The following is a 27,173-nucleotide window of genomic DNA, read 5'->3' on the forward strand; positions in this document are numbered from 1 at the left end:
AGACCCATAGACTTTAATGGAGCCACGGAACGTGATTTGCGGCCAAATATAGGACATGTTCTATGTTAAAACGGAACGGAAAAACGGAAATACGGAAACGGAATGCATACGGAGTACATTCCGTTTTTTTTGCGGAACCATTGAAATCAATGGTTCCGTATACGGACCGTATACGGACCGCAAAAAACGGCCCGCAAAACGGAAAAAAAAAACGGCCGTGTGAAAGAGGCCTAATCCAGATTGCCCAAAAAAGTTTTTTTTGGTAACAGAATATGAAAGCTGTATATATTAAACTTGAATTTAACACTTCCAGATCAGGAAAATACAGTTTTCTGGCAAAAAAAAGTGTGTTTTTAAAACCCCAGAAAATAACTAATCCAGGTGTTGTATATTGCCCAAAAAAATTGTGATTTGCAATGTCCCAAAAGCTCAGATGCAATGCTGGTGCATTGAGCTTGCATAAAATGGCCGTCGCCAACCTAACTAACAGAATTAAAAAAGTTTATTTTTTTTGGTCAATGGGCTTAGGGCAGGGTAAAACTATTGTGCCCTGCACCCACACAACTATTTCTATGTAGATCGCTGAGTTAGATTCTCTCCTATTCTCTCCCTGAAATCACAAGTCCAGCAGCATCCCCTCCGTACACTTGTAACAGCAGAGTGACGTGCAGCGCTACGTGACTCCAGCTTATATAGAGGCTGGGTCACATGCTGCTCTGGCCAATCACAGCCATGCCATTAGTAGGCATGGCTGTGATGGCTTCTAAGGTCTGACAGTTAACCGCTTGTTGATTGGCTGCTTTGCAGCCTTTTAACCACCTCAGCCCCCAGTGCTTAAACACCCTGAAAGACCAGGCCACTTTTTACACTTCTGACCTACACTACTTTCACCGTTTATTGCTCGGTCGTGCAACTTACCACCCAAATGAATTTTACCTCCTTTTCTTCTCACTAATAGAGCTTTCATTTGGTGGTATTTCATTGCTGCTGACATTTTTACTTTTTTTGTTATTAATCGAAATTTAACGATTTTTTTGCAAAAAAATGACATTTTTCACTTTCAGTTGTAAAATTTTGCAAAAAAAACGAGATCCATATAGAAATTTTGCTCTAAATTTATAGTTCTACATGTCTTTGATAAAAAAAAAATGTTTGGGTAAAAAAAAAATGGTTTGGGTAAAAGTTATAGCGTTTACAAACTATGGTACAAAAATGTGAATTTCCGCTTTTTGAAGCCGCTCTGACTTTCTGAGCACCTGTCATGTTTCCTGAGGTTCTACAATGCCCAGACAGTACAAACACCCCACAAATGACCCCATTTCTGAAAGTACACACCCTAAGGTATTCGCTGATGGGCATAGTGAGTTCATAGAACTTTTTATTTTTTGTCACAAGTTAGCGGAAAATGATGATTTTTTTTTTCTTTTTTTTTTTTCTTACAAAGTCTCAGAATTCCAACTTGTGACAAAAAATAAAAAGTTCTATGAACTCACTATGCCCATCAGCGAATACCTTGGGGTCTCTTCTTTCCAAAATGGGGTCACTTGTGGGGTAGTTATACTGCCCTGGCATTCTAGGGGCCCAAATGTGTGGTAAGGAGTTTGAAATCAAATTCAGTAAAAAATGACCTGTGAAATCCGAAAGGTGCTCTTTGGAATATGGGCCCCTTTGCCCACCTAGGCTGCAAAAAAGTGTCACACATCTGGTATCTCCGTACTCAGGAGAAGGTGGGGAATGTGTTTTGGGGTGTCATTTTATATATACCCATGCTGGGTGAGAGAAATATCTTGGCAAAAGACAACTTTTCCCATTTTTTTATACAAAGTTGTCATTTGACCAAGATATTTATCTCACCCAGCATGGGTATATGTAAAAAGACACCCCAAAACACATTCCTCAACTTCTCCTGAGTACGGGGATACCAGATGTGTGACACTTTTTTGCAGCCTAGGTGGGCAAAGGGGCCATATTCCAAAGAGCACCTTTCGGATTTCACTCCTCATTTTTTCCTGAATTTGATTTCAAACTCCTTACCACACATTTGGGCCCCTAGAATACCAGGGCAGTATAACTACCCCACAAGTGACCCCATTTTGGAAAGAAGACACCCCAAGGTATTCCGTGAGGGGCATGGCGAGTTCCTAGAATTTTTTATTTTTTGTCACAAGTTAGTGGAAAATGATGATTTTTTTATTTTTTTATTTTTTTCATACAAAGTCTCATATTCCACAAACTTGTGACAAAAAATAAAAAGTTCTATGAACTCACTATGCCCATCAGCGAATACCTTGGGGTCTCTTCTTTCCAAAATGGGGTCACTTGTGGGGTAGTTATACTGCCCTGGCATTCTAGGGGCCCAAATGTGTGGTAAGTAGGTAAATGACCTGTGAAATCCTAAAGGTGCTCTTTGGAATATGGGCCCCTTTGCCCACCTAGGCTGCAAAAAAGTGTCACACATGTGGTATCGCCGTATTCAGGAGAAGTTGGCCAATGTGTTTTGGGGTGTCATTTTACATATACCCATGCTGGGTGAGAGAAATATCTTGGCAAAAGACAACTTTTCCCATTTTTTTATACAAAGTTGGCATTTGACCAAGATATTTCTCTCACCCAGCATGGGTATATGTAAAATGACACCCCAAAACACATTCCCCAACTTCTCCTGAGTACGGCGATACCAGATGTGTGACACTTTTTTGCAGCCTAGATGCGCAAAGGTGCCCAAATTCCTTTTAGGAGGGCATTTTTAGACATTTGGATACCAGACTTCTTCTCACGCTTTGGGGCCCCTAGAATGCCAGGGCAGTATAAATACCCCACATGTGACCCCATTTTGGAAAGAAGACACCCCAAGGTATTCAATGAGGGGCATGGCGAGTTCATAGAAATTTTTTTTTTTTGGCACAAGTTAGCGGAAATTGATATTTTTTATTTTTTTCTCACAAAGTCTCCCGTTCCGCTAACTTGGGACAAAAATTTCAATCTTTCATGGACTCAATATGCCCCTCACGGAATACCTGGGGGTGTCTTCTTTCCGAAATGGGGTCACATGTGGGGTATTTATACTGCCCTGGCATTCTAGGGGCCCTAAAGCGTGAGAAGAAGTCTGGAATATAAATGTCTAAAAAATTTTACGCATTTGGATTCCGTGAGGGGTATGGTGAGTTCATGTGAGATTTTATTTTTTGACACAAGTTAGTGGAATATGAGACTTTGTAAGAAAAAAAAAAAAAAATTCCGCTAACTTGGGCCCAAAAAATATCTGAATGGAGCCTTACAGAGGGGTGATCAATGACAGGGGGGTGATCAATGACAGGGGGGGTGATCAATGACACGGGGGGTGATCAATGACAGGGGGGTGATCAATGACAGGGGGGTGATCAGGGAGTCTATATGGGGTGATAACCACAGTCATTGATCACGCCCGTGTAAGGCTTCATTCAGACGTCCGGATGCGTTTTGCGGATCCGATCCATCTATCAGTGCATCCGTAAAAATCATGCGGACATCTGAATGGAGCTTTACAGGGGGGTAATCAATGACAGGGGGGTAATCAATGACAGGGGGGTGATCAGGGAGTCTATATGGGGTGATCACCACAGTCATTGATCATGCCCCTGTAAGGCTTCATTCAGACGTCCGGATGCGTTTTGCGGATCCGATCCATCTATCAGTGCATCCGTAAAAATCATGCGGACGTCTGAATGGAGCTTTACAGGGGGGTAATCAATGACAGGGGGGTGATCAGGGAGTCTATATGGGGTGATCACCACAGTCATTGATCATGCCCCTGTAAGGCTTCATTCAGACGTCCGGATGCGTTTTGCGGATCCGATCCATCTATCAGTGCATCCGTAAAAATCATGCGGACGTCTGAATGGAGCTTTACAGGGGGGTAATCAATGACAGGGGGGTAATCAATGACAGGGGGGTGATCAGGGAGTCTATATGGGGTGATCACCACAGTCATTGATCATGCCCCTGTAAGGCTTCATTCAGACGTCCGGATGCGTTTTGCGGATCCGATCCATCTATCAGTGCATCCGTAAAAATCATGCGGACATCTGAATGGAGCTTTACAGGGGGGTAATCAATGACAGGGGGGTGATCACCACAGTCATTGATCATGCCCCTGTAAGGCTTCATTCAGACGACCGGATGCGTTTTGCGGATCCGATCCATGTATCAGTGCATCCGTAAAAATCATGCGGACATCTGAATGGAGCTTTACAGGGGGGTGATCAGGGAGTCTATATGGGGTGATCACCACAGTCATTGATCACGCCCCTGTAAGGCTTCATTCAGACGTCCGGATGCGTTTTGCGGATCCGATCCATCTATCAGTGGATCCGTAAAAATCATGCGGACGTCTGAATGGAGCTTTACAGGGGGTTGATCAATGACAGGGGGGTAATCAATGACAGGGGGGTGATCAGGGAGTCTATATGGGGTGATCAGGGGTGATTAGGGGTGATCAGGGGCTAATAAGGGGTTAATAAGTGACGGGGGGGGGGTGTAGTGTAGTGGTGCTTGGTGCTACTTTACTGAGCTACCTGTGTCCTCTGGTGGTCGATCCAAACAAAGGGGACCACCAGAGGACCAGGTAGCAGGTATATTAGACGCTGTTATCAAAACAGCGTCTAATATACCTGTTAGGGGTTAAAAAAAAACACATCTCCAGCCTGCCAGCGAACGATCGCCGCTGGCAGGCTGGAGATCAACTCTCTTACCTTCCGTTCCTGTGAGCGCGCGCGCCTGTGTGCGCGCGTTCACAGGAAGTCTCGCGTCTCGCGAGATGACGCGTATATGCGTGACTGTGCGCAGCGCTGCCACCTCCGGAACGCGATCCTGCGTTAGGCGGTCCGGAGGTGGTTAAAAAAGCGCCAAGAAAGCACCGAACACTGCTGTGGGTAAGCGCCAACAGGCCGTGCTGAAGCTGATCTGCTTAGGGGACAAACAGCACACCGCCGCAGAGCTTTGGCAGGGTATAAGCGACCAGACCGAGCTGTGGCTCTCTCCACTCAACCTACAACCAGACATGGTTGTGTCTCACAATAGCCCTAACTTGGTGGTGGCTTTGGAGCTCGGCAACCTGACACACATCCCATGACTAGCCAACGTCTTAAACTTAGTGGTTCAGCGGTTTGTCAAAACATACCCCAATTTGCTAGAGCTACTAGTAGAAGCACGCCGCGTGTGTGCCCATTTCCGCAAGTCGTCCACAGCTTCAGCCAGCCTGTCAACGCTGCAGCAGCGCTTGCGGCTTCCAGCTCACCGACTGTTGTGCGACGTGAGCACGCGCTGGAACTCTACATTCTATATGTTGGCCAGGCGTTGTGAGCAGCAGATGGCAGTTGTGGAATACCAGCTGCAACATGGTCGTCGCCTTTCAAGTGAACTGTCACTATTCACAAGCGAGGAGTGGGCATTGATGTCAGACCTGTGTGAGGTTTTAAAAAACTTTGAAGAATCCACACAGATGGTTAGTGGTGATAACGCTATTATCAGCGTAACCATCCCACTGCTGTGTCTACTCAAACGATCGCTGCTCACAATTAAGGACGACGCTCTGAATGTGGCAGATGAGGAACTGGGGGTGGACATCTCACAGGGTTATACCCAGACCACCCACAGTTCGTCTTCTCAGCACGAATTGGACCATGAAGAGGAGAAGGAGGATGAGATGGAGACTGTTGCCTCTGCTACTGAGGCTAGTACCCATGGAACTATAATTCCATCTGTTCAGCGTGGATGGGCCCAAGAGGAGGAGGAGGAAGAGGAGATGGAGAGTCATCCTGATGTTGACATCTTGCCTGTTGGTACTCTGGCACACATGGCTGAATTCATGCTAGGCTGTCTTACCCGCAACCCTCGCGTTATACGCATTTTAGATAACACGGATTACTGGGTGTTCAGTGTTCACCCTTCTTGACCCCGGCTACAAAGAAAACTTCTAATTTCTCATTCCTGTGGTGGAGAGGACGAGTAAAATGGTGCAATACCAGAAGGTACTTGAGAGATTGCTCCGGAATTTTCCATCTGACAACACTGGCAGCAGAGTCCGTACTTCCTTAGGCAACCGGGAAAGGGAGACAATGGGAACACACAGCAGTTCCAACAAAGGCAGTGCAACACTCTCCAAGGCATGGGACACTTTCATGACACCCCGCCAGCAACCTCACCCTGAAGCACGGCGTAGTGGTACAAGGAGGGAAAAGTTTTGGAAAATGGTGAAGGAATACATAGCAGACCGTGTCAGCGTCCTAAATGATCCCTCAGTGCCTTACAACTACTTAGTGTCCAAGCTGGACACGTGGAACGAACTTGCACTCTACGACTTGGAGGTGTTGGCCTGCCCTGCCGCCAGCGTTTTGTCTGAGTGTGTATTTAGTGCTGCTGGTGGCATCATAACAGATAAGCGTATCCGCTTGTCCACTGGCAATGCTGACAGGTTGACTCAAATAAAAATGAACAAGGCCTGGATTGCCCCTGACTTCTCCACTCCACCAGAGGAACGCTGAGCTAATTAAGAACAAACACGCAATTTAAATGTATGCTTTACCATGTACTCAATCCTCAAGATTCAGATGCACCCTTTTTACCTCCAAAAAAGGGTATATGTTTGAATCTTGTTTACTCCTCCTCCTCCTGTTCCATACAGTATATATGGCCTCAGTACAATGTTTCATACGGTCTGCTCAGCTGTATGCCCTCACTACAATGTTTCATACGGTCTGCTCAGCTGTAGACCTTCACCTCCAATGTTTCATACGGTTTCAGCTCACCTGTAGGCCCTCACTACAATGTTTTATGGGGTTTGCTCACCTTCAGGCCCTCATCTCCAATGTTTCATATGGTCTGCTCAGCTGTAGGCCCTCACTACAATGTTTTATGGGGTTCGCTCACCTGTAGGCCTTCACCTCCAATGTTTCATATGGTCTGCTCAGCTGTAGGCCCTTACTACAAATGTTTTATGGGGTTCGCTCACCTGTAGGCCCTTACCTCCAATGTTTCATACAGTCTGCTCAGCTGTAGGCCCTCACTACAATGTTTTATGGGGTTTGATCACCATAAGGCCCTCACTACAATGTTTTATGGGGTTCGTTCACCTGTAGGCCCTCACTCCAATGTTTCATATGGTCTGCTCAGCTGTAGGCCCTCACTACAATGTTTCATATGGTCTGCTCAGCTGTAAGCCCTCACTTCCAATGTTTCATACGGTCTGCTCAGCTGTAGGCCCTCACTACAATGTTTTATGGGGTTCGCTCACCTGTAGGCCTTCACCTCCAATGTTTCATATGGTCAGCTCAGCTGTAGGCTCTCACTACAATGTTTTATGGGGTTCGCTCACTTGTAGGCCCTCACCTCCAATGTTTCATACAGTCTGCTCAGCTGTAGGCCCTCACTACAATGTTTCATACGGTCTGCTCAGCTGTAGGCCTTCACTACAATGTTTTATGGGGTTTGCTCACCTTCAGGCCTTCGCCTCCAATGTTTCATACAGTCTGCTCAGCTGTAGGCCCTCACTACAGTACAATGTTTTATGGGGTTTTATCACCATAAGGCCCTCACTACAATGTTTTATGGGGTTTGCTCACCTTCAGGCCTTCACCTCCAGTGTTTCATACGGTCTGCTCACCTGTAGGCCCTCATCTCCAATGTTTTATGGGGTTTGCTCACCATAAGGCCCTCACCTCAAATGTTTCATACGGTCTGCTCAGCTGTAGGCCCTCACTACAATGTTTTATGGAGTTTGCTCACCATAAGGCTCTCACTACAATGTTTTATGGGGTTCACTCACCTGTAGGCCCTCACCTCCAATGTTTCATACGGTCTGCTCAGCTGTAGGCCCTCACTACAATATTTTATGGGGTTCGCTAACCTGTAGGCCCTCACCTCCAATGTTTCATACGGTCTGCTCAACTGTAGGCCCTCACCTCCAATGTTTCATACGGTCTGCTCAGCTGTAGGCCCTTACTACAATATTTTATGGGGTTTGTTCACCATAAGGCCCTCACTACAATGTTTTATGGGGTTCACTCACCTGTAGGCCCTCACTCCAATGTTTTATATGGTCTGCTCACCTGTAGGCCCTCACCTCCAATGTTTCATACGGTCTGCTCACCTGTAGGCCTTCACTACAATGTTTTATGGGGTTCGCTCACCTTCAGGCCCTCACCTCCAATGTTTTCCAGGGTCAGCTCACCAATAGGCCCTCAACCATAATGCTTAAGAGGGTCAGCTGAGCAGCAGGCCCTCACCCGTAATGTTTTAGAAGGCAACCAGCAGGCCATTGCTCCTAATGTTTTTTGAGGGTCAGCAGCAGGCTATTAATAATTTTTAAAGGGTGTGTATGATGCCCTCCTTTATGTGTAATAAAAGGTGTATTGGAGTGCCTGTTCCTTGTATTTTTTGGCAGGCCTTTTACTTATTGCATAGGCTGTATGAGTGTAGGAGTCCCACTACCTGAACAATTGTAGCACCATGTGAATGAGGCCCTCCTTTATGTAATATTGAGGCTGTATCTCTTTTCCCTTGTAATTTTTGGCAGCACTTACACTGTATATACAATTGAATCTACATGAAAGAATGTTTCCTAACAATTTTTCCTCTAAAAAGGATATTTTTTTTTTGTGGGGGCGGGGTTTTGGGCGTTTTTTTGTCAGTCTGTAAAAGTGGCGTACAACTCGGACAACATGGTTCCCAGCAGCGACATTGGTGTCCAAGATGCATCCAGACATGGTCCCCCTGCTGTTCCTGATCGATTTCAGAGGTGTTTCCATCACTTTCAGACATTTTCCTATGATTCAGGCACCCTCCCCTCATCCGAGCTGGGGGTGCCTGGTCGCCTCCCATTGACTTCCATTATACTCGGGTGCTCGGCCGAGCGCGAGAATATCACGATATGTTCAGAATGAACACCCGAACACACGAACACTTTGGTGCTCGCTCATCACTAGATATAGGCAAACGTCCACAAATGTCCAAATGTCAAAGTACTCCCTGCTCCAGGGCACTATACACAGAGGGCCGCCTCTTAATAAATAAGGCACATCTTACTGCAAAGCACAGGAGATCAAGACTGGAGTAGGAAATGGTAGTCTTGAAATTTCTCAAATCATGTTTTATTTTTTTTATGTTGAAATAAATTAAATTGCTGTTTAGTAAAAATAAATGTTTTAATGTAGGATCCTGGAGAGCTACGAGTTTTTTCCTGATTACATGCTACCCTGATGAACGTCTTAGCATTATCCTTCGTTGCACAAGACACCATCTTTACTGAGTTAAACAAAGATAATTAAAATGTCAGACGTGTCTCTAAGTCATGCTGCCCATGGTTAGAGCACCATGATCTTGGTCACAGGTTACATTTAAAGAAGACCTGTCTCCACTCATGACATGTCTGTTATACTAAATAATTGTATTCCACATAAAATGACAATACTGGATACTTCTTAGGACTCTATGTTGTGCTATTCCCTTATCATTACTGCTAGAAGTTTTTTGAATTAACTGGGTGTTACCAGTCAGGGGCACCATCATGCCAGGATGCAGAGAAGCTGAGAACAGGGGAAGGAAAGTGTTGACATGAAAAATAGTTATATGGGGTACAATACGCACAAAAATTATTTTGGTCTACTCTGAGCATGTAAATAATGTCATGATGAGAGATCCACCTTAAAGGGGTATTTCGAATGTGACAAGTTATCCTCTATACACAGGATAGGGCATAACTATTAGATTACTGGAGGCCCGACCACTGGGACCCCCATGATTATGAGAATGGGGACCCGGTACCCATTGGGGCTCCCTGAAATGATATGAGTGTCAGGTCGGCATGGGTATTACCAGTCTGGCATTATCCAGTCAATGTTAACAGTGTCAGATGTACACCTCCCCCCCCCCCAACTGGAGACATCCAGTTGTACCATTATTCAAAAACAATAGAGGAATATCATAGCAGTGAGCTAGGGTACGGCCAAACAGTCAGCTTTCTGCATGCAGTTTTGGAAGCGAAACCAAAAAGGAACTAAAGAAAGAAGAGATTTCAAATCTGTCCATTATACTTTATCTCCTTTTATGATCCACTCCTGATTTTGGCTTTGAAATCTGCATCCAGAAACCTGACCGTGTGGCTGTACACTAATAGAAAAATAGTCAGTTTTAAATAAGTGCAGTATATAGCTGTAGTCTGCTCTCTGAATTCATTTGAGGCCTCCTGTCACAAATAGAGGTATCATATACAGAAGATTCATTATCTATGTAGAGCCTGCTCTCTGTGAATTTATTTGAGGCCGTTAGCACAGAGAGAGGGGATCATAAAGAGTCTGTTCCCATCCAGAAAGGGGCCACCTTGCTGTGGTGAATGGGTACAAATTATTTTGATCAAAGTACCTCATATTCATTTAATATACTGAATATAGCATTTTTCTCATATATTCTATGTTTGCAAAGTTTTGTTGCGTTGCATTTGCTTTTATTTTTGTGTTGCAGGAAAAGATGCTCCAAAATTGTTATAACATGGGTAATGTAAGGTGTTCTAAAAGAGCAATGTTAGAGGAGGTGACAGGTCCTCTTTAACCACCTCCCGTCTGCCTTTTGCCTTTTTTCCTTTTACAGACCTCGATCAGCCCTGCACTGAGGCTGTACAGCATTGTATAGTGCTGTACAGCCTCTGGGGGGTGTATTTACCCTGTAACTGTCAGCCCCAGTTACAGGAGAAATCAATAGTGGAAAGAAAAAAAAAAGCGAAGTTAAATGTCCCCTAGAGGTCTTGTATAACTTTATTGGGAACGCAAAGTGTAAAATAAAAAATAAAAAAAAGGTTTTACATGTAAAAAAAAAAAAATTAACCAAGTAAGGAATAAACAAAATAATGTTATAAATAGAAAAAATAAAATAAAATAGACATATTTGGTATTGCCGAGTCCGTGACGGTTGGCTCTATAAATATATCACATGATCCACCCAGTCCGATAAACACCATAAAAAAATGTAAATAAAAACTGTGTAAAAAATAACAATTTTTGTAACCTTACATCACAAAAAGTGCAACACCAAGTGATCAAAAAGGTGTATGTCCCACAAAATGGTACCAATAAAACAGTCACCTCATCCCACAAAAAATGAGCCCCTACATAAGAAAATCGCTCAAAAAAAAAAAATCGATAGCTCTCAGAACATGGACACATTAAAACATCATTTTTTTGTTTCAAAAATGCTATTATAGTGTTAAAGTAAAATAAATAAATAAAAAGTATACATATTAGGTATAGCCGCATCCGTAACAACCAGCTCTATAAAAATATCACATGACCTAACCCCTCGGGTGAACCTCGTAAAAAAAAAAAAAAAAGTGCCAAAAAAGCCATTTTTTGTCACCTAACATCACATAAAGTGCAACTCCAAGCGATCAAAAAGGTGTAATGCCCCCAAAATAGTACCAATCTAACTGTCACCTCTTCCTGCAAAAAATTTGACCCTAACTAAGACAATTGGTCAAAAAATAAAAAAGCTATGGCTCTCAGACTACGGAGACACTAAAACATCATTTTTTTGGTTTAAAAAATGCTAATATTGTGTAAAACTTAAATAAATAAGAAAAAGTATACATATTAGGTATCGCCAAGTCCGTAACGATCTGATCTATAAAAATGTCACATGACCTAACCATTCATTTTTTCTATTACATTAGACACTGCTTGTATCCAGGGCTTGCAACCACCACTGCAGCACAGATATGAGGTGGCCAGGATGGGAGCTGCTACGTATGCATGCTCCCACAGTCCTGGCCGGTACTTTTTTTTATAGTTCACAAGTACGGCCACTGCTGCTGGATTGCAGGGCAGTTGTAACCCATGGAAATGACCAGTGTATAATGTGGATGAAAACTGAATGAAACCAGCAAAGTCGGAAATATGGAGAATTACAATACATTAGTATGTGCCTTGTGTTAACTTTCTAAGGCTACTTTCACATCTGTGTTTTTGCTGGATTCATCATGGATCAGCAAAAACACTTCCTTTAGAATAATACAATTATCTTAATCCGTTATGAAATAGCCAAGACGGATCTGTCTCTAAAACCATTGTAAGTGAATGGGTGACGGTTCGGTTTTCCTTTGTGTCAGATAAAACGGATCCGTCTTGCTGCGCATTCCAGGACGCACTCAGAAACCGCTGCTTGCTGCGCTTTTGTGTGCGTCACGGGAATGCAATGAAACGGAATGGAATGTCCGTTCCCTTCGGTTCAGTTATGTCCCCATTGACAATAAATGGGGACAAAACTGAAGCGTTTTCCTCTGCTATTGAAAACCTATGATGGATCTCAATAGCGGAAAGGGAATGATTGTGAAAGTAGCCTAATACTGATGAATGCTATTTACTGAAGTCAGACAACCCCTTTAAGTGAAGAGCATCAATTCCCTATTTTGCAGCAACCAAATAGAAATCCGTTGTTTCCCAACTTAGCCAACATCACAACGCACATATCCCTGTCTCTTAAACAGAGTTGTAGCATGTCACCCGGCATAAAGACAGAGCCCATCACAATACATAACAAAGTGCTTTTAGAAGCGGCTTTGGTGTAATGTGATAAGGGATATGTATGTTTTGCATAAAATATTTTTTTCCCTTCTGGTTATAAAGTGTAGTCTAACTGCCTGGAGCACTCTGCCTAGAACAATATCTCAAAGTAATGTCTTTTTTTTTTCTCTAGAAAAAAACTTAACAACTGTTTTAAGGCTTATGAACAGGATTGTAAGAAAGAAATTATTCAGTGAGAAATGTCAAGACTATTACATTTTCAAATACATCCTGTTGCCAACTTAAAGTGCAACGCTATAAATAATTCACCAGCTAACCAGCTATAAATGTTATATTTATGACCATTTTTCCACTGAGAAATAATCAGACTCCTTCCTTATAATGTCAACATATTTTTCTAAGGGAATTTATGTTCATTTTATGTTTGCCTGACAATGAAAGATGAAATGTTTATTTTACCATGCCGTGGATTGCATCTGAAGATAGGCAAGATGATTACAATTAAACTTCTGGAAGTCGTAAGCTGGGATTTGGCTGCCCATTTCCATCATTAGCGCTAAGCAATCAATACACAGTGCATCAGTCGGAGCTTCAAGATCATAATTAGTATGTGGGGCATGTGCTTCAGTGTTCCAAAAGCGAGTGGTTCTAAGGTTGACTGATCACATAGTTAGCAAGGGAATCCTAAATGTCAGATACGCTCACATCTATTTTTCTGTGTTTGACTTCCTGCAGTGACGTAAAGGGCGTATTATCTATCTACACTAATGGACGTTCCTTCCTGGGGAGCCACCACTTTTATATGAATAGTACGGTGTGTTTTTTTTTTTGTGTTTTTTTTTTTGCACCTGGCATCTGTTGTAAAGAGATAAATTTGGAGACTAAACTGCAGAGTTGAATACAAATATCATGGCAGCAGGGATTGATGTCTAATTGGCTTTCATAATGAAGTAATAAATCTATTACTATAAATTCTGTATCTAGGACGGCACGAGTGATTTTTAGAGGCTGCAAAATGCCGTCATATCCTCTATTATTGCGTATAATTAGGGTTACAGCCTGACATGAGACTTTTGAGACCTGTAAGTATAGATTTGTTGTAGTGGTTATTGAGCACAATAGCCCACATTAGACAGACAGGCTCAATTCACATGACCGTGTTTTCGGTCAGCATCTGATCTGCATTTTGGCGGATTGGATGCGGACCCATTCATTTCAATGGGGCCGCAAAAATTGTGGACAGCACATCGTGTGCTGTCCTCATCCTCATCGCGAAAAAAGATAGAACATGTCCTATTCTTCTCCATTTTGCAGACAAGAAAAGGCACTATTACAAAAAAAACGGATGTAACATGATTGTCACATGGACGTCATCCACATTTTTGGCAGACCGCAAAATATATACAGTCATTTGAATGCACTATAATACTGTGCCAAATTTATCATAGTGGTTGATGCTGGATGATAAATCCGCCACACATATAACCTGTCTAGTCTAACTTTACCCAGCGTTGGACTGGATTTCTAGGAGCCCACCAGAGGAAATTATTCTAATGGCCCACCCTCTGTGTATGTAGTTCATATACATGTTCATTTTAAGTAATTTTTATCATTGCTCATTCAGGAATTATATCAATAAGGTTTAGTAGGATATCTTGTGGTAATTGGTTCCAAGGTCAGCTCCAAATTGTCTTCTGCTAGGCCCTAGGAGCCATGTTTTATAAGGGACCCACCAGTGGATCCTCTGGTACTCTGATGGGCCAGTAAGACCCTGACTTTACACCAATTTTGGTGTATTTTTTGGAACCATGGGCAAAATTATAGCCATGTCATGTCCTAAGAAGACAAAGGACCCTTTTCAATAACCCATGCTAAAGGTTCTGAAAGTATCTAAAACACTTTGACTAAAAAGTGTCGGAAAGCATATACGGCAGGTTTTTTTGCACAGATGTACCAGAATTCTGGCACGTTCTTTGTGATTAGTAAATCTCCACCATTTTTGTTCAGCTCTCGCTCACTTGTATAGATGGTTCTTGGTTTCATTAGGACCATGGGAATATCACTGACTCCAAAGCATTAAAGAAGAGTTGCAACTTGAAACTCTTAAGCTCTTTACAATATCAGTGTCTTTTTGTGTGGTAGATGGGCCTTTTCCCTCCAGGCTCCAGGGTTGGTGATACCTCTGCTCACCTTATAGCTCTACTTTTGCATTAAAGAGTGACTTTATAAAGAGAAAGCAAGAAGAATAATTATGCAATATAAACCTTATTTTTACAGTGCCCTGTTTTATTGCTCTGTGAATTCAGCCAACAAATGTTTTCTGTCTGGGTATCATACTTATATCCAAAGACACACATATCTGCAAATATGTAATTACAACTAATCATCTAGATCAGTGGGTAACAACCTGTGGCCTCCACAGATTAGAATATGTAATTAAAAGGCTGTTTTCATCTTGGGATGGCCCCCTTCCAACCTCAGAAGTTTGTAACTACTGAAACTGTGCTACACTGTTTCCATATGGCACACGTAAAATAACTCCCAATCACTTGTATGGTAAATATGGAAAAAGATTAGCACAGCTTGCTCAGCTGTTTCTACAGTGCCAACTACATCTGGCTGGCACATCCAGGCTGGAGTAGGTTCAGGAGATCATCTCAAGATGGAAATACCCATTTAATGTCTAATATGTGAGGTTTCAGCTCTAGGTTATCAAAGTTGTGAATATTTTAGCTGTTATTGTACAGTACGTCCCAAAAATACAATGGAATAACTTTTCTAGTTTTATTGCACCCTATGGGAGTCAGACAGTGTGATGTTTGGACAAGAAATGAGTTTGCATCTCTGCTTGAAATTATTCTGAATCTAATAATATGTAGATCTATGTTTCTCAATCTGTGACTCCTCAGGATAGGTCATCAATATCTGATTAGTGGTGGTCTGACAGCCAGCACTCCGCCATCAGCTGTTTGAAGAGGAGGCAGTGTTCCATTCAGGCTCTGCTTCCTCTTCATTAAAATACACGTTGTCGCCCCTAAACAGTTGCATATTGTAACTAATTACAAGTACTCGCTCCATTCAAGTGAAAGGAACAAGTACTTGCAATTACACTGTACTTCCAAGACGATGGGCAGTGTAATGAAGAGGAAGTAGTGCTCACATGGAGTGCCGCCTCCTCTTCAAAAAGCTGATTGGCGGGGGTGCCAGGTGTCAGACTGCCATGGATCAGATATTGATATAAACAGGCTGCACAGCCCCTTTAATATTAGGGTAAGAGACATAGTGTGATCTAATGCTACTTGTTCTACATGAAGGGGGCACCAGAAAAGGATGAGGACCTCAAATTTACTGTGTAGCGCCACTACAGTATACAGGTGAAACTCGAAAAATTAAAATATCGTGCAAAAGTCCATTTATTTCAGTAATGCAAATTAAAACTACCGTATTTTTCGCCCTATAAGATGCACCGGCCGATAAGACGCACCTAGGTTTTTGAGGAAGAAAATAAGAAAAAAAATATTTTTAACCAAAAGGTGTGCTTTTGGTGGGTATGAACTAATGGCGGTCTGTGCATGACACTATTATAGGGGATCTGTGCATGATGCACTGTTATGGGGGAGCTATGGATGGCATTATGAAGGGGGCGGTCTGTGGATGGCATTATGATGGTGGGGGGATCTGTGGATGGCATTATGATGGGGGGATCTGTGGATGGCACTGTTATGGGGTGGTGGATCTGTGGATGACACTGCTATATGTGTCATCCACAGATCCCCCCCATAACAGTCTTATCCACAGATCCCCCCATCATAATGCCATCCACAGACCCCCCCATCATTATCCCATCCACAGATTCCTAGGGAGGGGCTGTAGTAGGTGGGGAGAACGGCGGGCAGTGCAGGCACTGTACACTGGCCCCACCGCTCAGTATGTACTGTATTATACGTAGTGTTAATCATCATATCTAAACTGAATAATGATGCGCTCCCCCTGCTCCCCATGTGTACTGTACTTACCGGTACACATGTCATGCTCCTGTAGTAAGCACTAGCAGCTAGCAGGCAGGCCGGGCGGCCGTAACTCACGGAGGTCACGTGCCTGCTCCGCCTACTTTATGAATGAAGTAGGCGGAGCAGGCACGTGACCTCCGTGAGTTACGGCCGCTCGGCCTGCCTGCTAGCTGCTAGTGCTTACTACAAGAGCGTGACATGTGTACCGGTAAGTACGATACACATGGGGAGCAGGGGGAGCGCATCATTATTCAGATTAGATATGATGATTAACACTACGTATAATACAGTACATACTGAGCGGCGGGGCCAGAGTGATGGGGGAACCGCTGCTCTCCCCGCCTACTACAGTCCCTCCTCCCTCCTCACTAATACATCGCAGTCTGCGATACTGCAGCATTGCAGACTGCAATGTAAATTGGACATCTGAGCAGACTAGCGAAAGGGGGGGGCATCGTTGCCAGTATTACCATCATGCATCCTGTGATGGGGCTTATCTTGCCACTTGGTAGCCAATGAGTTTGTACCTCCCCGTCTTTCTGAAGCATCTCTAGCTAAGTATTGACCCATTTATACTACCATTTTTCTGGTCTCAGGTTTTGTGTGTATCATTCCTGGACTATGTCCAAGTACCTATCTACCTCCTGATGAACCTGCCTCGTTTCAGGTGAAACGCGTCGAGTTTTATGTATTAGGATGGGCATATGAAAACGTACGTATTGTTATTGTGAGAGGATTGGGTGTTATCCTACAACTTGGACCCCCCCTTACTCTCCTCATATCCTTATCAATCCCATTGTATGCCCCGAGTGGGCAGGTGGTTATTTCATATCCTTGGAACACCTTCCACTTGCGGTATTGTGGGCCTTTTTTAACCGTTTTTGTGTATCTAATCTCTTTCCCTGGTTAGGGTCGATCTAGGGATTTGTTAGCCCTAGGTTCGGGGACAGGGAACTCCCACCATCAGGGGGCGACCCTGGGCTGAGCAGACGTTAGGGCCTCTAGGGTAAGCAATTGTCTGCCCTGCCCTACCGTAGTACATGTCTACATTCCTCGAACTATTAAGCATCTAGACTACCTTTGTGTCACCAATGAATGTTGAGGGGTTGCTACTCCCCAATCAAAAGTAACTTATATATAATTCTTTTGAATCGTAGCATTGTCTGTTGGTATACACATACCTATACCCGCATGTTGATTAATAAAGGTAATTTTAAAAGTCACTAACTTAATAAATGAATATGCGATGTAAATTGCCAGCATTCGCCCCATAAGACGCAGGGGCACTTTTTTCCCCACTTTTGGGGGAGGGAAAGTGCGTCTTATGGGGCGAAAAATACGGTAATTGCATTAATGCAGCTTAAAATTAGAATTTTGTGAAAAGGTTTAATATTCTCGGCTCAAAGTGTCACCCTCTAGTCAGCTAATTAACCCATACCCCCTGAGCAAAGGGTACCTCAAAATTGTGACTTTGGGGTTTCATAAGCTGTAAGCCATAATCATCCAAATTATAACAAAGGCTTGAAATATCTCGCTCTGCATGTAATGAGTCTATCTCATATGTTAGCTTCACCTTTTAAGTTGCATTACTGAAATAAATTAACTTTGCACGATATTAAAATTTTTCGAGTTTCACCTGTATGTGTAATGTCTATAGTAAGCACTGAATTATAAAACAAAGAACCACCAATACAAAAGAGATACATGTCCTTAGACATAGCCATGGCAACCAGAATGACAATCTTCATTGTTTAGACTGCTGGTTTTATTCAGAAAACTGTCAAGAATTTATGCAGTATAGAAGAAGGCTTAAATTTGAAAATCTCCTGATTTCAAGATATTGAGCATTTTTATTATTTGAGGCTCTATTATTCAACTGAACATAATATTTGTTTAATACAGATCTATAAATTCAGTGCAGCTATGACTCTGTGAGCATTTTCAGGTAGCACCATTTACTACATTTTTAGGTTTTGTTCATATAAGAATGAATACAGACAATAGTGGAGAAGTTGGCGGCCGCAGAATTACAGTATTACACCAAACTAACCATAAGAAAAAATGTAAGTTAGGCACCAGCTTTACCCTTACTGTACTCACATCTTCTTGGTTTTAGTGCCATATAATTTGTTTTCTATAATGCATATGGTACCCTATCAATGTATCTGGTAGCAGTGTAGTGACAATTCTCTCGGCTCAATCACTAATCAGTAGTGATGATCGAGCATGCTTGGCCGAACACTAGTTTGGCTCGAGCATCGCGATGCTCGGCACATCGCGGTGCTCGGCCGAATACCGCGTGTGCTCGAGCACCATGCTTGAGTCTTCTATCACTGTAATGCCGTAGCCATGTTGATTACTGGCATTACAGTGATTGGCTGGCCAGAACGCGTCATCGGGTACTATAAAGTACCCGATGACACAGGGATTGGCCAGTCTTAGTCAGGGAGAGCTGTGCTGTAGAAGAGACAGATAGTGTAGGGAATTGAATTTTATTTTTTGGTTAGGCAGGGTTGGTGTTAGAGACCCAAAAGTCCTTTTAAGGACTATTGTTGTGTCTGGCATCAATATATATTTTTAGCGCAAGCTGCGCTAAATTGCGTGCGATTAGAGACCCAAAAGTCCTTTTACGGACTATTGTTGTACCTGGCAGCAATATATATTTTTAGCGCAACCTGAATGGCTTGCAATTATTTGGCCGCTGCAGACAGCGACATTATCTGCGCTACATCTCCTGTGTAACATGTGCGCAGCCTAAAAATATCTTTGACATCCAGTGTACTTTTTCCATAGACGTGTCCACTGCGGACAGTGACATTACCTGCGCTACATCTCCTGTATAACGTGTGGGCATCCAAAAATATCTATGACATCCAGTGTACTTTTTCAGTAGATGCTGAGGACAGCGACATTATCTGCGCTACATCTCCTGTTTAACGTTTGCGCATCCCAAATAGCTGTGACATTCCCTGTAATTCATTATTAGCCGCTGGTGACAGCAGCGACATTACCTGCGCTACATCTCCTGTATAACGTTTGCGCATTCCAAATGGCTGTGACATTCCCTGAAATTTTTTATTAGCCGCTGGTGACAGCAGCGACATTACCTGCGCTACATCTCCAAATAATGTTTGCACATCATAAATATCAGTGACATTCAGTTTAATTTATTTGCGCATACACTTACAAAACCTGCACTACTATACGTGTGACATACTTGCATGCATATATACCATTTAATATGCAGAAGGCGAGCAGTAAGGGATGGGGAAGTGGCCGTGCTGCTGATGGTGCATGCAGAGGCCGTGGCCCTGGGCGTGGTGAAACTGTGCCTGCTGCCAGAGCACAAGAAACACACTCATCCACGATGCCTAGCTTCATGTCCCAGTTTGCAGGGCGGCGCAGGACACCACTCTCGAAGTCAGACCAGTGCGACCAGGTGATCGGTTGGATTGCAGCAGATAATGCTTCCATTCGGTTAAGCACCACCCTGTCTTCCAAAAAGTCCAGTCTCAGTAGCCAAGAGTCTGGTCAAAAGAATCCTGACCCTGATCCTCCTTCCCTCCCACCATTCCTCTTGCCAAATAAGTGATCCCATACTCGGCTATTCCGAGGAGCTCTTTTCATCACCATTCCTTGATTTGAGCCTCTCGCCAAGCCCGCTCGAAGAGGGACATGAGGAGATTGTGTGCACCGATGCCCAAACTCTTGAGCATCCCCAGTCACAAGAAGATGATGGTGGGGAATGGCAATTAGTGTTTAACGAGGTGGATGATGATGATGAGACCCAGTTGCCAATAAGTCAATGGCAATTAGTCACTTTTTCAATTGGTCACTAGGACCATTAGTAGTCTCTAGGTTAACACGTGCTTCAGGATAACTAATATTAAAATATAACTTTTATTTCTTCCTATAAAAAATTAACTAGAACTCACACTTTTAAAATTATCAGTGGTGCCTGCACTGTTGCATATATGATTATAATAGTTTGTATATATGCTCTCAACCACTGGAGGGCTCCCTGACTGTTTGCCTAATAGTTTCCACTGTGACACTGTAACAATTATCACAGTCAGTTGTTGCCCTCTGTTAATTCCACAGGGCGCTACTTTTAGATATTGAGCGTCCTCCTAGTGTATGGAGTATGTCGGTCACGTCATGTGTTCATGTATTCATGCTCCGCGCTGCACACACTGGCTAATATCACATATCACACTCTGCCCCCCGACATGTTTCGCCAAGCACTTGGCGTCTTCAGGGGTATGGGCAGTGAATGTGTTGGGGGCGGGACTGGGCTTTTAAAACCTCCTAGTGCGTGTCATAACTGCATTGGCCAATGTGCATCCTTGTTGCTGTTCACTATAATCTTACAGCCAATCGGTGTTTGCGTTACGTGGTGTGTTAGGTAGTAGGATCCTCCCCCTTCCCTCTCCACCAGTCTGAACTCTGCTGCGCCATCCGTCCCTGCGCTCAGACTTAGCTGAGATCGCTGGTTTTCACTTGCTGCGCATGCCCAGACACTCTGTTAGCCTGCCTTGTCCTCAGCTGTTAGTCAAGTACGTACGTCAGGACTGGATGCCGATCGGTACCTATGTTTTAGCGCATGCTCCCGGACTTAGTAGTTGGTCTACTCTTCTTCTAATCTTCATGTACATGTGTCCGGATTTGGTACTGGACCTTGGCTTATTTTGGCATCTCTGGATGCTTCTGTATCTCTCATCTTTCTTATATTATGCGCATGTGTCCGATTCCAGGCATTTATATTTTCCTTAGTTTTTAGGAGGGCATATTAAGGCTTCATTACAGTCTCCTCGCTTAGTGCTGTTCATGCACTTACATTTGGACTGGGGTATAATCTCTACTTGGCTGCTACATCAATCGTCCCTTATCATGGGCTGAATATTGTGATTATTCGGGTTCCCATGTCTATGTCCCACAGCATATTATCATCCTATTGCTTAATTATGTATGGTGCCTAATAGAGTATGTGGGACATATACATGGGGACCCTTGTAATATATACGGGTTCTGCACTTGTTGGGGCTATTCCCTTTTACTCCTACTCACTAATTGTGATCTTTGATCCTGGATACCATATAGTGACCTGTGATCCCCAGTTCTTCCCTTAGATATAGTGATCTAGTTTTTATTGGGGGGGAGGGAGGGGGGGGGGGGGGTCCTACTATATTTTATAGTGATCCACCACTTCAGTGTAACCACCAGATCCTTCTACTTGTTGTGTATTGTTTATTAATTATTATTAAATTATATTGAATTTCTTTGTTGGTTATTATTTGTGAAGAGGGGGTTGATAAAATACATCCCTACTCACCCAACCACGTGTCGGTGTATTTAGATAATTTAAGAATGTGTTAAGTATTGTCGTTGCTCATCTATAATGTGTGTTCCCGCTAGTCAAGAGTACTAACTCACTCTATGTATCCTTTATTAGATTTTGTAGGTGTCGAGGATCCTCTCTTCTCTCTTCTCTCTTCTGACTTCCATGTTGTTGACTTGTGCGAAGTAAGGTGGTCCTATCACTTTTTTTAGCCCTGTTGTACGCATAGTGTAAAGTTTTTTTCTGATATCCTCTCACTAAGAATCTATTATACAGGAGCTTACATTCATCTTCAAAGCTCTCCAAGGTGGAGCAGTTGCGTTTGGCTCGAAGATACTGCCCTATTGGAATTCCCTTTTTGAGGGGGATCGGATGATGGCTTTGCCAATGTAGCAGGCTGTTAGTAGAGGTAGGTTTCCTGTATATGGTGGTATTGACGCTGCCATCATTTTCATATAATTTAATAATAATTAATAAACAATACACAACAAGTAGAAGGATCTGGTGGTTACACTGAAGTGGTGGATCACTATAAAATATAGTAGGACCCCCCCCCCTCCCTCCCCCCAATAAAAACTAGATCACTATATCTAAGGGAAGAACTGGGGATCACAGGTCACTATATGGTATCCAGGATCAAAGATCACAATTAGTGAGTAGGAGTAAAAGGGAATAGCCCCAACAAGTGCAGAACCCGTATATATTACAAGGGTCCCCTAGTATGTGTCCCACATACTCTATTAGGCACCATACATAATTAAGCAATAGGATGATAATATGCTGTGGGACATAGACATGGGAACCCGAATAATCACAATATTCAGCCCATGATAAGGGACGATTGATGTAGCAGCCAAGTAGAGATTATACCCCAGTCCAAATGTAAGTGCATGAACAGCACTAAGCGAGGAGACTGTAATGAAGCCTTAATATGCCCTCCTAAAAACTAAGGAAAATATAAATGCCTGGAATCGGACACATGCGCATAATATAAGAAAGATGAGAGATACAGAAGCATCCAGAGATGCCAAAATAAGCCAAGGTCCAGTACCAAATCCGGTTACATGTACATGAAGATTAGAAGAAGAGTAGACCAACTACTAAGTCCGGGAGCATGCGCTAAAACATAGGTACCGATCGGCATCCAGTCCTGACGTACGTACTTGACTAACAGCTGAGGACAAGGCAGGCTAACAGAGTGTCTGGGCATGTGCAGCAAGTGAAAACCAGCGATCTCAGCTAAGTCTGAGCGCAGGGACGGATGGCGCAGCAGAGTTCAGACTGGTGGAGAGGGAAGGGGGAGGATCCTACTACCTAACACATCACGTAACGCAAACACCGATTGGCTGTAAGATTATAGTGAACAGCAACAAGGATGCACATTGGCCAATGCAGTTATGACACGCACTAGGAGGTTTTAAAAGCCCAGTCCCGCCCCCAACACATTTACTGCCCATACCCCTGAAGACGCCAAGTGCTTGGCGAAACATGTCGGGGGGCAGAGTGTGATATGTGATATTAGCCAGTGTGTGCAGCGCGGAGCATGAATACATGAACACATGACGTGACCGACATACTCCATACACTAGGAGGACGCTCAATATCTAAAAGTAGCGCCCTGTGGAATTAACAGAGCGCAACAACTGACTGTGATAATTGTTACAGTGTCACAGTGGAAACTATTAGGCAAACAGTCAGGGAGCCCTCCAGTGGTTGAGAGCATATATACAAACTATTATATTCATACTGTATATGCAACAGTGCAGGCACCACTGCTAATTTTAAAAGTGTGAGTTCTAGTTAATTTTTTATAGGAAGAAATAAAAGTTATATTTTAATATTAGTTATCCTGAAGCACGTGTTAACCTAGAGACTACTAATGGTCCTAGTGACCAATTGAAAAAGTGAGTGTTTTGAGTCTCAACACGTGTGAGTGGGTCTCATGTAACTAAAATGGCAATTAGTGTCTCAAGAGGTTGATGATGAGGATGAGACACAGTTGTCAATAAGTGAGTTTTTTGTTAGGTCAACAAGTCAGGAGGATGACCAGAGTGAGGAAGTGGAAGAGGAGGTGGTGGACGATGAAATCACTGACCCAAACTGGGAAGGTGGCAAGCCGAGCGAGGACAGCAGTACAGAGGGGGAGGGATCCGCAGCACCGCAACAGGCTGGTAGAGGCAGTGGGGTGGCTACTGGCTAAAGGGAGAAGGCGGGCCACAACAAACAGGCCAGCAACTGTTCCCCGGAGCACCCCCTTGTGGCAATCTCCCTTGCCAAGGGGTTGGTGTTCCGCAGTCTGGCGCTTTTTTGAGGAAAGTGAAATGAGCAGGGGCGTGAAAACTAGCAACCTCACCACAACCAGCATGATCCGCCACATGGCATAAAAGCACCCTAATAGGTGGGCCGAACGCCTCAGTCCACAATCAGTGTCTGTGGGTCACACCACTGCCTGCTCTTCCCCTGTGTTACATGCTGTCCAATACCCTGTCCAAGACGCAGGCCTGGATGCCTCCCGCCCTGCACCTGGACCTTCACAAGTGTCTCGTAACATCACCCGTGCCCTGACCAACGCAGTTATTGGAAAGGTCCACTTAACGACTAACACATGGACAAATGCTTGCGGCCAGAGACGCTACATTTCCCTGACGGCACACTGGGTGAACGTTGTGGAGGCCGGGAGCGAGTAGTACCCTGGGATGGCACAGGTGCTACCGACGCCAAGGATTGTGGGCCCTACTTCCATCAGGATTTCTGCCACCACCTACAATAGTGGCTGCAACCCCCCCTTCGTCTCCTCCTCCTCCACTTCCACCTCTGAATTTTCATCTTGCAGAACCAGTCAGACATTAGTCAGTAGCTGGAAGCAGTGCAGAACTGCAGCGAGGAAGCTGCAACAGGCCGCGCTGAAACTAATATGCTTAGGTGACAAACAGCACACCGCCGCAGAGCTGTGGCAGTGTATAAGGGACCAGACTGAGCTGTGGCTCTCGCCACTCAACCTAGAACCAGGCATGGTTGTGTCTGATAATGGCCGTAACTTGGTGGCGGCTTTGGAGCTCGGCAAGCTCACACACATATCATGCCAAACCCACGTGTTCAACTTAGTGGTTCAGCAGTTTCTCAAAACCTACCCCAATTTGCCTGAGCTACTGGTGAAGGTGTGCCACATGTGTGCCCATTTCTGAAAGTCATCTACAGCTGCCGCCGGTCTGGCAACACTGCAGCAGTGCTTGCAATTGCCAGCTGACCGACTGTTGTGCGACGTGAGCACACGCTGAAACTTCACGTTCCACATGTTGGCCAGGCTTTGTGAGCAGCAGAGGGCAGAAGTGGAATACCAGCTGCAACATGGTCGTCGCCTTTTCAGTCAGCTTCCGCTCTTCACAAGCAACGAGGAGGCATGGATGTCTGACCTCTGTGAGGTTTTAAGAAACTTTGAGGAATCAAGACAGATGGTGAGCGGCGATAACGCTATTATAAGCGTAACCATCCCACTTCTGTGTCTTCTCAAACGCTCGCTGCTCACAATTAAGGACGACGCTTTGCATGTGGTAGAGGTGGAACTGGGGGAAGACATTACACAGGTTGATGATAGCAAGATCACCCTCAGTTCGTCTTCTCAGCACGAATTAGAGGCTAAAAAGGAGGAGGAGCAGGAAACGGTTGCCTCTGCTACAGAGGGTAGTACCCATAGCAGGTTTATTCCATCTGTTCAGCGTGGATGGGCAGAAGAGGAGGAAGAGGATGAGGAGATTGAGAGTCATCACCCTGATGAGGACAGCAAAGTATTGTCTGTTGGGACTCTGGCACACATGGCTGACTTTATGTTATGCTGCCTTTCCTGTGACCCTTGCTTTATACGCATTTTGGCGAACTCCGATTACTGGTTGTTCACCCTTCTCAACCCCCGCTACAAAGAGAACTTCTCATCTCTTATTACTGTGGTGGATAGGACTAGAAAAATGGTGCAATACCAGAAGGTCCTTGTGGAAAAATGTCCCCAAAAATTTCAAGCTGACAACGCTGGCAGCAGAGTATGTAGTTCCTTGGGCAACCGAGGAGGGGAGACGAGGGGAACACACAGCAGTTACAACAGAAGCAAGGCCTGGGACAGTTTCATGACACCCCGCCAGCACCCTCACCCTGATGCACGGCCTAGTGTCACAAGGAGAGAAAAGTTTTGGAAGATGGTGAAGGAGTACGTAGCAGACCATGTCAGCGTCCTAAATGATCCCTCTGTGCCTTACAACTATTGGGTGTCCAAGCTGGACACGTGGCACGAACTAGCGCTCCACGCCTTGGAGGTGCTGGCCTGTACTGCTGCCAGCGTTTTGTCAGAGCGGGTATTTAGTGCTGTTGGGGGCATATTAACTGATTACTGAACGGTCTGTTAAACCAACAATCCCTTTAGGGGTCTCTAACTAATAGTAAAACTAAATTTTATTTTGTTTATTTAAATTATACACTCAAAATTTATTTAAATTATACACTCAATAAGGAAACTCATTATTAAAATTGTCAGGGCACAGTAAGATGTCAAGTTTGACTGTTATCTACAAATGGTTGCTAATAGCAACTCACAGAGCTTGTCCAATACAGCCCTTATTTGATATATTTGTACCTATCAGGTGCATTACTTTGGGTGTGCTAGGACCAGGAAACTTTTAGGTATATGGTGGCATGACTCAAGGGGGCAATAATGATCATCAATGTATTTGTTTTATTTTGTATTTATTTGTTATTTTTTATTCATTTTATTAATTATAATTATTATAAATAATAAAAGAAATAAAAAATAACAAATAAATACAAAATAAAACAAATACATTGGTGATCATTATTGCCCCCCTTGAGTCATGCCACCATATACCTAAAAGTTTCCTGGTCCTAGCACGCCCAAAGTAATGCACCTGATAGGTACAAATATATCAAATAAGGGCTGTATTGGACAAGCTCTGTGAGTTGCTATTAGCAACCATTTGTAGATAACAGTCAAACTTGACATCTCACTGCGCCCTGACAATTTTAATAATGAGTTTCCTTATTGAGTGTATAATTTAAATAAACAAAATAAAGATTTAGTTTTACTATTAGTTAGAGACCCCTAAAGGGATTGTTGGTTTAACAGACCGTTTAGTAATTGCATATTATATCCAGAGGGTCTCTAAAGGGACTTAGATTTATTTCTTTATAATAACTGATTAGCGCAACTGAAAATGCTGACAGGTTGACTCGGTACTCCACCAGAGGAAAGCAGCTGAACATAAAGGCACTTTAAAT

The sequence above is a fragment of the Bufo bufo genome, chromosome 6 (genome assembly GCF_905171765.1).
Source record: "Bufo bufo chromosome 6, aBufBuf1.1, whole genome shotgun sequence".
NCBI lineage: Eukaryota > Metazoa > Chordata > Amphibia > Anura > Bufonidae > Bufo > Bufo bufo.